Source organism: Heloderma suspectum, chromosome 3 (assembly GCF_057233095.1).
Source record: "Heloderma suspectum isolate Gila_16-S chromosome 3, 16-S_ref, whole genome shotgun sequence".
Taxonomy (NCBI): domain Eukaryota; kingdom Metazoa; phylum Chordata; class Lepidosauria; order Squamata; family Helodermatidae; genus Heloderma; species Heloderma suspectum.
In genome coordinates, this window is record NC_139460.1 from 182,007,844 (window position 1) to 182,020,737 (window position 12,894).

At 42.7% G+C, this 12,894-nt stretch overlaps 1 protein-coding gene across 2 annotated transcripts in view; it reads right to left on the bottom strand.

Annotated features, from left to right (window-relative positions):
• Nucleotides 1–12,894, bottom strand: part of SORBS1 (sorbin and SH3 domain containing 1) — a 328,324-nt gene that overhangs the window by 288,121 nt on the left and 27,309 nt on the right. The gene's annotated exons all lie outside the window — the stretch shown is intronic.

Genomic DNA, 12,894 nt, shown 5'->3' on the forward strand with positions numbered 1-12,894 from the left:
GAATGCAGAGCTCAGCCTGCAATGTCTGCCATGACCACTAGGGTCACTGTAGGCAAGTTCCATTCATCACGACTAGGGGGAGCCCTGTTGTTTAGGCCTGTGACACAAAATAGCGGATGGTGCACAAAATGACCACCATGCTTCAGATTTACGAATCTGAAGCGGTGCACAGACTTATTGCCAACACTGTAATTATACATTTTCTTTTCAAAAACCAGGGAAATTCAATTATCACAAAGGTGCTCTCATGTTGGATCAAACTCCACAAAGCCAGGAAATTGGAAACTGGAAGCTGATGCCTTAACTGTCATGCCTCGTAATCAGTGATGATGTTGTATAATGCCACAAATTGTACTTCATTACAACTTACCCTCCATGCACCCACACTTTTCCTTGGTCAGCAAAGATGCCCCACATTGTCCTGGTCCTGAATTGCCTTATGACTTCTGGAAGTAAGGCCCTCTCACTGTTTAACCCATCCTGCCAGCTACTGATGTCACCAACAAACAGGCATGGGTTAGTAGGGTTCCTCTAGCAAAACAGTAAGGCTCAGATGCTTCATAAGCAATACAGGACCAGGACAATGTCGGGCATCTTTGCTGCTCTCAGGCAGTCCTTCCTCCCCATCTGGATTTGGGCCTGAAAGACCAAGTATGGGAACACGGAAAGTAAGTTGTAAGCAAGCACAATTTGTGACACTGCACAACATCATCATTAAGGGACACATCAGTTAAGGCATCAGCCTTAGCATCCAAGTCCCTGGCTTTGTGGAGCTTGACCCAAAGTGAGATAGCATTCACTCTGGTCTTAAACCAGCAGGTTTTTGATCATTGAATAATATGTATGTGTGTTGCTATTATATTTTCCAGCTGATCTGAGCTAATTTTCATATCATCTGATATTGTTGCATTATTGTGCTTTACTGATCCTCATTTGCTTTCTCACATTTTCAATTGATTAGCCCTTACAGAGGAAGGGGTGTTTTTTTTAATTTCAAAAGGTGCAGGGCAACCATTAACCATATGAGAAACTGTGTATCTCAGTCCCAAAGGTGAATATGGAAAACATATGCCCAGTTATCTCAGTACTTGTGTAAAGCACAGCTCTATACTCCAAAGCACCTCTGCAAATTGCCAGCCTAGGTTGTCCATTTTTCCCTCTAACACAGCATGAAATGTGTTCTGCCTAAAAGCTCAATGGACACAATGCTGGTGCCAAATTGCAAGCCTTGTAAAACCAACCTGTGATTGGAGAGTCAAGCTGGAAACTTCCTGTTGCCATAGCAACAGACTCTCTGAATGTGTCAACTGAGAAAAAAAAATCTGCTGATGAAAATCTAGAACATATGCCATTTCAAAGTCTGCTCAGGCTGGTTCTGCAGAGGCATTGGTATCCCAACAATAGCCCTATGCAGGAATTCTTCCCACGTGATTAGAATCACTCAAAGAGGAGAGTGGGACCACACTCACGGGCCCTACCACTTCTGCCACATCCCTTTTGCTCAGCTCCAATGACCTCCAATGCCCTTTCATTGGAGGGTGAAAGTCTTCAGCAGGAAGCCTGCTCCACATGGGTAGCCTCCCCCCATGTCTGAGAACCCTGCATGATCAGGCTTTAAATCACATGGCGAGCTTATCCATGTAGAGCAGGCTCCCCACTGCAAACCGCACAACTCCAACATGTGGAGGCCGGCAGAACCAAGCAATGGGGAGGGGACGCGACGGGAGGAGGCAGAGCCAGTGAGTGCATCCTGCTCTACTCGATTCTAATTGCACTGGGGACGGGTCTAGGATCCCACAAATTGCGGCTGGCCTTGGGTAGCCAGCCATTATTTGCTACAAGTCAACTGTGAAGTTTAATTCCACCAAGATATTGCAACAATATTATATGCATTTTTCAAAATAGATACCAGTTTAATCAGACTGAACTAAAGTAATAAGAACTCAGCCTTTATCTAGGTTGATTCATTTTGTGACTTTGATCTTTTTTCTTTTCTACTTTTTAAGGCTAGTCCCAAACCTCCACCCCCCTCCTCAATATATTATAGTATTTTATAAAAGTCTCAAATATTATAAAACATTTACATTCTCTGGTATAAAATCCCAAATATAAGGAAAGAATGGCCTTTGGCCAACTGTGTCTGTTTTAATTACCTGTCCAAGAAATGTTACTACAAAAGGAAGAATGACAAGTTTTTCAAGAAGTAGGAGTCCTGTGGAATCCTAAAGATTAATAACGTTTTTGTGGCAAAAACTGTCAAGAGGCTAGAATCTACTTCTCAGATGCAGATTTTTTTAACCTATATCACTGAAACTCTTTGCCTACTGTGTCTGGAAAAGTTAGTCTCTGAGCTTTAGATGTATTCACAATTAAACAGATTCTTTTTTATTTATGATCCTTCAATTCAGGGCGCTCAGAATTGTCCCAAAAATTCCTATAAAATAATTGGCATAGGCCCATGACACAAATTTGCATGTGTTCACACACACACACACATACACACACACACAGAATTACTACAATGTGTTTACATTTCACCAATGTTAGCAAAAATAACAGCAAAATAAAGAGTGCCTCTGAGCATATGCAGAATGCTTTTTTCTTGCCACTGAGGAATTAGTCTTCTTTCCACACACTTAATAGTGATGGATATATCCCACAGAGATTATAGCCTCAGCATTCCCTTTTATTAAGCACGGGCCACAGTGAAAATTACACAAACATTCTGTTCCCCTCCACACAACAATCCCTCCTCGTTTTTCCATCCTCTAGTAACTCTTCATAAAAATAGATACTTTGTTTTAGTTTTTTGCAACTCTCCTCTACCTCTTCATTATTATGTACAAATTCTTGTTGTCTGCTTCTCCCCATAAGTGAAATGGGGTAGGCAGTTTATTGAGCCTGCAGTACATGTTCACAATTCAGGACTTATTTCTGAATAAACATGCAGAGAATCAGGCTAGAAACCTCCCCAGAAAAGGAACTTGGGCTGGAATCCTAGGTACACTTTCCTGGGAGAAACCCCATTGCACATAATGGATGTGCCATTATCCCCCTACAGTCACGTGAACCCACTTTTCTCAAAGAGTTGGGTGAAGAGGGGGAGAAAAACAAATCCTCTTATCTGTCTATACAAATTCAAATACATTTCAGAATATATCTTACCCACCACCTTCGCCTCTTGAGAATTCCCCAACACAAGCTCTGGATGGAATAAAGAAGAAAAAGAAAGACCAGGATAGGGAAGGTAAGAAGAGGAAAATATCTTAGTGCATGGGCAGGCATATATGGAGACAAGAGGCCCCAAGCCATGAAGGGCTTTAAAGATCAAATGCAGCACTTTGACTTGTGCCTCGAAATGAACTAGGAGCTAGTACACTTAGGATGCAGTCCTATGGTGATGCCTATAAGCCCCCAAACTTGGAGGGTTACGGGCAGCCTATGCAGAGCAGAGGAGCAGTGGAGGTGATCTTTACCTCCCTGCTCCTCCTGCTCTGCATTTTGGCTAGACAGGCTTTTTCGCCCATCTAGCTCGAACAAGCCAGAGCAGGAGGGAATGAGGCTGGGGAGGCCTTGGGATACGTCATATCCTGGCTTTGCCAGTCCCCTCCCCTCCCCACCCATTGGCATGCCCTATTTATCCCCTCTATGAGGTCACCTTTGTGACTTTGGAGAGGTAGCCAGCGCAGCTCTCCCTCCACCAGCTATGAGGGAAGGAGGAGGAGAGCGCAGATTCCTGGATCCACAATCAGAGCACTGTCTCCAACCTCAGATCCAGTAATCCAAATTATCCTATTGCCCCCAGACTCTGTCTAGGGGACATAGGATTGCTCCCTAAGTGAAGCACAGGCATAAGGTGACACAGCTACGTTTTGAACTAATTGCACTTTCCAAACCATCTTTGGAGGCAGCCTCATTTATAATGCATTGCAATAGTTTAATTTGGAGGATACCAAGACACAGTTCGTGAAGGCCTGTCTCTGTCAGGTAGGGTTGCAGCTGATAGACCAACCTATGCTGCTAGAAGGCGCTCTGTGCACATCAGGATTCAACCTGATTCTAGTGACATAGATGGATCAAGAAGCACCCCCAGACAGTGAACTTGTTCCTTCAGGGTAAGCGCAACCCTGTCCAGCACAGGCTGAACACCACTAACCTGGGGAGATGAAACAAGCACCAACAGGACCTCTGTTGTGCCTGGTTTGAGGTTCAGTCTACTGGCCCTCATCCAGTCCAGAGTCTCACCTGAATTTGATGCAAAGGAGAAATAAAGTTGGGTGTCAGCCACATATCGATGACATCCCAAATCTCTAGATGACCCCACTCAGCAATTTCATGTAGATGTTAAAAAGCATGGAGGCCCAAATCAAATCTTGTAGAACTCATAGTGTAGATGCCAGGGAGTTGACCAGTAGTCCCCCAGCACCACCTTCTGAAATCAGCTGTCTAACTAGGAACAGAACCATTTTAGCACAATAAATCCAGTTGCCAACCTAGACAGCCTGTCCACATGGTTGATGGTGTCGAAAGCTGCTGAGAGGTCCTAAGTAATAGCAGTATCTCACTTGTTCAATCTCTCTTGCAGCATAAGGCATCCTTCAATGTGCCCAAGGCAGTTTCAGTGCCAAACTCAGGCCTGAAGTCTGAATGGAACAGATCTAGAAACTCAGTCTCATCCAAGAGTGCCTGGAGCTGTACATCTACTCACTCAATCACTTTGCCCAGGAAAGAGATGTTAGCAACCAGATAATGATTGAAATTGTTCAGGTCCAATACATTTTTCTTCAGCAGTAGTCACACTGCTATCCCTTTTAAGGTAGTTGGGACCACTCCCTCTCTCGAGGAGTTATCTACTTACTACCTTCTGGATCCAGATGGACAATCCCTCCCTGCTGGGTGTAATGAACAACAAAGAGCAACAGACAAGTGCACACATGGTAGGAAAATTTCAGCTGAGCACCGTGTCCACATTATCAAACCTCAATAACTGGAATTCATCCATTAATACTGCATCAGATGGCACTCTAGACACCTCCACACACTGGCCTGAACTAACAGTGGCATCAAAATTGTGACAGATGTGAGGAATTTTACTCTCAAAGTGTTTCATAAACAGGTCACAGCATGCTTTTGAGATTTTCTTAACATCCAGAGACAGGCCAGATTGCAAAATAACCCAGAAAACTCTGACTAAACAATACAGTGAGGATGCCATGGGGGCATATTAAAATTGTTTCTTGCTGCCCCCACTGAGTAGACTCAATAATGAGCTCTTACTAGTGTTTAATCAGATTTGGAGCGAGTTTTACACCACCTCCCTACCTGTTTCACTTCTCCAGTATACTAAGGACCAGGCTATGCTCAGTGGAAGATGACAGTTGGGAGAATCATATCAAGTACAGGAGTCTCCTCTACATTTTGTAGTGGGATTAGGGCAGGAGCAACAGCCATGCCAACTGGATACTCCCCGGGGGCCCTCAGAAACCCAATGCATTCCACAAATCTCCAGGGCAAGCCCATTCTTTTTGATTTGACAGAAACAAAAACAAAAAAGAGAGAAAGGAAAAAATAAACAACAACACAAAGAACGACGTATCAAAAAAAAAAGCATATCTATTCACAATAACTGTTCACATCACCATTAATAAAAACAAAATAAATAAAAAGTGTCAGTACTTCTGTTTCAAATGTATACATTCATATAAGCAGTCTGTATATCTAAATAAGCATCCAGATGAAACTGACTGTAGGATATACATTCAAATGAAGCAAGAGCAGTAAGAACTTCAGCCTGCCCATTCTATTCATCCTCCCCTAGAGGAGAGAGGCCACTGCAAGTCGAAACCTCAACATGATCTGACCATGAAAAGGAAGTTAGGTACAACTCTCCCACCCTGAAGCCACCGTTCTCCTGCCCAATCAAGAAACCATGCCAAGAATGTGTCCTTCCACATGTGTCAGACCAGTGGTATGTTAGGACATCCCCATGCTTGTCATGCTGACCATGCAGTCCTGAGCCACTCCACATAAAGAAGACTTAGCATGGATGTTGAGGTCCCCCAGTAGCAACATTCTGGTGGTTCTCAACATTGCATTTGAGGCCGCCTCTGCCAGTTTGAGACACAAGGTGTCTGACCGCCCTTTCTCTCACCCAGCCCATCTGACCCCCCCCCATACCCTGTCTCCCTTGCCCATAGTCACCTTTCTCCCCCTCACCCCTGCCCAGGCCAACAGTGACAACATTTCCCAGCACATTATCACACCAGATCAGACCAACAGTACAAACAATTAAGACTCTTTCAACAGAACAAACACTAGATGTTAAAACTATCCAAAACCGCAGATATTAAAAATGCACCAAGCAGATCTTAAGAGTAGTATACATGCTTAAAAGAGTTTATAGTTAGGCTTACACCCCATGGGCAAACAGAATAACAGTCACAACAATAACAGAATAAAAACAGAACCCAAAAAAACAGTACCCAAAGGCCTGCTTGAATAAAAACTTTGCCTGCTGGCATAAGGACAGCAGAGAGGGAACAAACGTCTCTACTGTCTGAGGATTCATTTGTTTTGTTTAGTTTTCCCCCATATATTTTTTATGCTGGCAGATTTCGTTTTACCTGCTATTCAGTGTTTAACTTTATACAGTTGCTTACTGTATCATTTTTTAATTGCTGACCTTAAGGTAACCTGTTCTTTCAGTAACCTGCCTATCATTACCATGTTCTCGTCAAGGATCCCTGATTAGCTTTCAGAGAACTGTATAGTTCCTCTGAGCACAGTTTGAAAGCCATTGTACTAAAATAAGCCTAAAGGAACACTGTATCACACCTTCGTCTGAATGTTTGGGCTATTTCAAGATATCCAGTCCTTAGCAACCCAGCTCCCCTAGGAGGTCTAATTTGAGGTGCAGTCCAAATGATAAGTCTGCCATAAACTGCTAGTTAGCACACACTTTTAAGTGTATCCTCTTATCATAGTCCAATCCTGTTTTCTCTGTTTCTGCTTTGCTGTTGCAAAGGCATGAGATGCCTAACCCATGACTACTAGAAATCACCATATGATGAAACAAATAAAGACTCCGCAAATTCACCTCTCCCGTGGAACAAAGAAATCATGTCACATCAGACAGAGAACATGTTGTAATATAAGCAAGACAGAAACTATATGGAGAGGCTAAGGCCTCCCTGCCTGCCTGCCTGGAGTTATTGAAATTATTAGGGTGCTTCCCAAGTGTTAAAGCCCCGAGATTTATACACATGTTATCCAACACATACTGATAACTAGAATAATCTGCAAATGGGATGTTTGCACAGCTATGGTTCAAAACAAGCGATTTTGGTCTACTCCTAAATAGTTAAGGTACTTCCAGGCCATTCAGCAAGGTAAAATTTGATGTAAATGTAGCCGAAGTCATGCTGATTGCTAAAAAATAAAAAAAAATTTAAAAAACCCTGAAAGGGAGACATCTGTAACTTTCTCCCCAAAACCTGGCAGCAAGAATTGTACCATTCCTATTCCCTTATGCTTGGTTATAATTTGTAGTTTAGAGAAAAAATTGAGTTAAACGTCTGATCTAGTCAGACATTAATTATTCATAGTTTAAAACTTACAACCTGTGTGCAAGTGTGTATGAGTGTATGTGCACATATCACACACACACACACACACCAATCCGATTATGTCTGCTATACTGGTAACCACTTACAGCAGTATTAACATCAGTATACCAGTTACATATTGATGAAGCTATAAACATCATGAGGATGCAGCACTGGAGAATGCTTCACTTGCTACTCTGGTGTCTGTCATGCACGAAAGACACAGGATTCCTGCTGGAACAAGACAATTGAGAACTCTATTCATCTGTACTGCTTCCAGAATTCTGCTTCTGATAGTCAATAAATGTTCAGTTTGTTACAGCTATTTAGCAGCTAAAGATCCCTCCACTTGCTGCAACTGGCCTCAGAATGGGAGTCTGAATACGTAACTGTCTGCCAAGCAAGAGCACTGTGGGAGCACTCAATGGCACCTCCCTCTTTCCCACTTCCTCACAAACTCTTAACTCTGTGTCCAGGTACAGAGACCTTGTATTCCAATCTGTTACTCTGCACTAGTAATGTGGATTTTCTGGAAAACTTTGAATTGGAAAAGTTTCCAGAATATTCAGGGTAGTTTGGATAGGGTAATTTGTATTGGATTTTTTTCCATTTGCATGAGAAAATTTTCTGATGTCCTAAAGAGTGATCTGATTTAGGATGTTTATTTTACTTGAATTTAAACAAAGCTAAAAAAAAAATGTTATTTTTTTGTCCCAATACACCACACATATTTGACCTGAAACATTTGAGGAAAACCCGTTTAATGTGATTTAAATGTTATATTACACAGAAATTGCATTGGAAAACTTGTAAAAAATTAAAGACAATAGCATGTATCTCCCATTCATTCTCTACATTAAAGGAAAAAAAAACAAAGGTACTGAAAACCGTTGACACACAAATTTAACAACCCAAAGATCTATGCATGATTTGCTGACAACCATTCATCTATTTCAACTTATACACCAGTAAAAACCAGTACAATACATAATCATTCCTAATGAACTATTTGTTATTTTTATCACCCCCCACCTGCTTACAAATTAATGATGTAGGTATTCTCTCACATGTTTGCTAGGGATAATAATCTGAAAAACATTAATTTCAACTTTGAAATTGCCAAGGTTGCCCAATATTGTATTTGCAATTGGCATCCATTCGTTGTTACTAATGAACTTCTGAAATGAAAAATGTTCTGCAGGAAGAGAAAGCACCGCAAAAATGTCCACGCCACATCACTGCTCGTTACACACACTATCTCTCTCTCTGCCTCCTTTTGCTCTCCACAGGTAGTTCTCCGGCAGGCGCAGAAGGCAGGATCTTATACACGTCCAGTTCTGCACAGACCACAAAGGAGACCCACAGCATGATCAGCAGCAGTGACTGAAGCAGAGACTGTATGGAACATTATTCCTGGAAAACAACAGACAAAATCAATAGAACCTGTAGCAAGAGATTAAAGTGAATATTATTACTATGAGAAAATGACAAAACAATATAAACAAACACATATGTAAAAATAACACATGCTGTAGCTGAAAATCACCTAGGTAAACTGCACATGTGCTCTGAATTCCAACTGTGGGCTGAACAGAATGTAATTTTATTGTTCAGAATATGTGATTCTAAGCACAGAATTTAGGTCTCCTCAGTGCAGGAAATTTTGATTTGGGGTCTGAAGAGCCCAGGATAGGAGGTTTACAAACCCACAACACAACAAATGCCTCTCTTCACAGAAAGTACCCGTGGCAGAAGTTCTGAACAATGAAGTCACTCACACTGCCTCTTGTGCATGAAGACAAACTGAAGTCACAATCCATGAAGAACTATTTCTAACTAAAATAGCACTGGGAGACTAAGCCCATACATGGAATAAAATACCTTTCACTCTATCCCTAAGCCAAGTTCAGATGTGGAATGATATTTGAGGGAAGATAAACAATTAGAAGCAAAACAGAGAGCAAAATAGACAGGGTTGTATACAGTGCAGAAAAAGTGAGATTTATCCAATGACAAACTCAACTCTTTATGTTAAAGACAAAGCACACTGAAGATGAGAGTTCCTGCACATTTCTCTCTCATAAACCAAAGTGCATTTCCACCATTGCTACTATTATCACACCCACTAAAAGAACTGAGACATCCCATTTCTTTATATGTAATAGGTTCTCAAGCAGTAGGACATGCTGCCTACATACATAAGTACAAGAGAGAAAGGACTGCAAAGCCTGTGATTAGGCGATGGGGAATGTGTGCACATGCACATGAGTAAATGGTTGCTTGATAGGGTGGGTAAAAATGTAAATAAACAATTGCACTCACCCTGTCTTTAGAGTTGGGGTAGCCATTGCTACTCTAACTTAAAACATAAGTTTTTTCAAAATAAAACCCCTGTTTACTGAATGGGTTTCTCCAGGAAAGCAGAAGGAGAAGCCAATCATGGCTTACCCAGATTTTTCAAGGAGCTGGCTTTGCTCTGGGCAGGGCTCCACGACTGAGTCTATCCCACCAGTAAATGTTGCTTCACAGAACATACTTCCGGGGTGGGGGGATGGAGCGAACGTCATCTGAATGGCAGGGGCTGCTCAACCAATAAGAGAGGCTCCTCCCCTCCAGGCTTTCCCCCGCTTTCTCCTTTGAGAATTAGAGAGGCTCCCCCGCATTCAGGAGACAAGCCTCACTGATCACAATGGGAGTTACTTCTGAGTAGACACTAATTGGTTTGTGTTGGGAAACACAAGGGGGACAGGAACAATCTTCTTCTTCTTCCCTCCCTCCCCCCCCCCCCGCCACCCTTACTTCCTTAAATAAACAATCCTTTCTGGAACACAGTGTTCTAGCTGCCCTGCTGTGATCAATCGAAGCTTCGACATTAAGGCTCTGTAAATGCATTATTTGATTTCATAGGAATCTTGGTGCTCATTTTGGGAACAAGCCTCACTGTCCCACAATGGGAGTTACTTCTGAGTAGACACACATATGTTTGTTCTGGGAAAGACAGGGAGGGGAAACAAAGGGAGGGGAAACCAGCCCCTTTTCTAATCCGATGCTGCGCAGGAACGAAGGTCTGAATTAGTTACTTCTGAAGGCAATAAACCAAACAAGGGAGAATCGCAGTTTGGGAAAAGCACTTTATACCTTTTAGGAACTTAGTGCTTTAAAATGTGTTACTTCAATTGAGGAGGCTCTCTGGTGTGCGCATTCAGGGGACAAGCCTCATTGACCACAATGTCAGTTACTTCTGAGTAGACACTAATTAGTTTGTGCTGGGAAACCAGCTCCCTTTCTAACCCAATGCTGCACAGGAATGAAGGTCTGAATTAGTTACTTCCAAAGGCAATAAACCAAACAAGGGAGAATTGCAGCTTGGGGAAAGCGCTTTACAGCCTTTAGGGAATTAGTGCTTTAAAATGAGCTATTTCAGTTGAGGGGGATCTGTGGTGTGCACATTCAGGGGACAAGCCTCACTGACTACAATGGGAGTTAATTCTGAGTAAACACTAACTGGTTTGTGCTGGGAAACATAGGGACAGGAAACACCCCCTGACTGGGGTCACAGTGAAAGGTACACTCCTGGGCAAGGCTAGCATACCAAAGGTAAATGCGGGGGCTGGGTTAAGTCGGGTTCTCCCCAGTATAGTTGTTGCACACAACAACTCTATACTGCGGAGAACCCAACTTAAGAAAAATAACAGGACTTTAAGCAGTCTCACGAAATCTGATTTTTCCGTGATAAGCTCCGGGATGGCTGCTGGGTGGCCACGACGTCACGTATCCCTAACGACCTCCAAATGCAACCAGCTCAGAGCAAACCGCTCATGGAGAAACCCCCTGGGTCAGACCAGTCATTCAACGAGTCCAGTACTGTCTGACTGACAGTAGTTCTTCATGGTTTCAAATGGAGGTGTTGCCCAGCTCTGCAATCCAAGATCCTTTAACAAGAGACGGGGTTGAACCTAGAGCCTTCTATATGCAAACTATGCGCTCCAACTTTGAGCAGTATGGCTTCCCCACTTCCAAAGATGGAGGTTTGATCAGATGAGCCCCTCAGGTCGGAAGGTGACCAATATACTACTGGGGAAGAGCAGAGGGTATTTCCAAGTAGCGCCAGAAAGAGTGAAGCGGCTGGGCCAAAGCCGAAAGGACACTCAGCTCTGGATGTGTCTGGTGGTGAAAAGAAAATCCGATGCTGTAAAGAACAATATTGTTGAGGAACCTGGAATGTCAGATCAATGAATCAAGGTAAGCTGGAGGTGGTCAAACATGAGATGGCAAGATTGAACATCGACATCTTGGGAATCAGCGAACTAAAATGGACAGGCATGGGCGAATTTAATTCAGGTGATCATCATATCTACTATTGTGGGCAAGAATCCCTTAGAAGAAATGGAGTAGCACTCATAGTCAACAAAAGGGTGGGAAAAGCAGTACTGGGGTACAATCTTAAAAACGATAGAATGATCTCAGTACGAATCCAAGGCAAACCATTCAACATCACAGTAATTCAAGTCTATGCCCCAACCACTGAGGCCGAAGAAGCTGAGGTTGATCGGCTCTATGAAGACCTACAACACCTTCTAGAACTAATACCAAAAAAAGATGGCCTCTTCATCATAGGGGATTGGAGTGCTAAAGTAGGAAGTCAAGAAATCACCAGGATAACAGGCAGGCATGGCCTTGGTGTACAAAATGAAGCAGGACAAAAGCTAATAGAATTTTGCCAAGAGAACACGCTGATCATAGCAAACACTCTTTTCCAACAACACAAGAGGCGACTCTACACATGGACATCACCAGATGGTCAATATCGAAATCAGATTGATTATGTCCTTTGTAGCCAAAGATGGAGAAGCTCTATACAGTCAGTCAAAACAAGACCTGGAGCTGACTGTGGCTCAGATCATGAGCTTCTTGTTGCAAAATTTCGGCTTAAATGGAAGAAAGTAGGGAAAACCACTAAACCATTCAGGTATGACCTAAATCATATCCCTGATGAATATACAGTGGAGGTGAGGAATAGATTTCAGGGATTAGACCTGATAGACAGAGTGCCTGGGGAACTATGGACGGAGGTCCGTAACATTGTTCAGGAGGCAGCAACTAAATCCATCCCAAAGAAAAAGAAATGCAAGAAAGCCAAGTGGCTGTCTGATGAGGCTTTACAAGTAGCTGAGGAAAGAAGGGAAGCGAAAAGCAAGGGAGAAAGGGGAACATATATCCAACTGAATGCAGAGTTCCAGAGAATAGCAAGGAGAGACAAGAAGGCCTTCTTAAATGAACAATGCAAAGA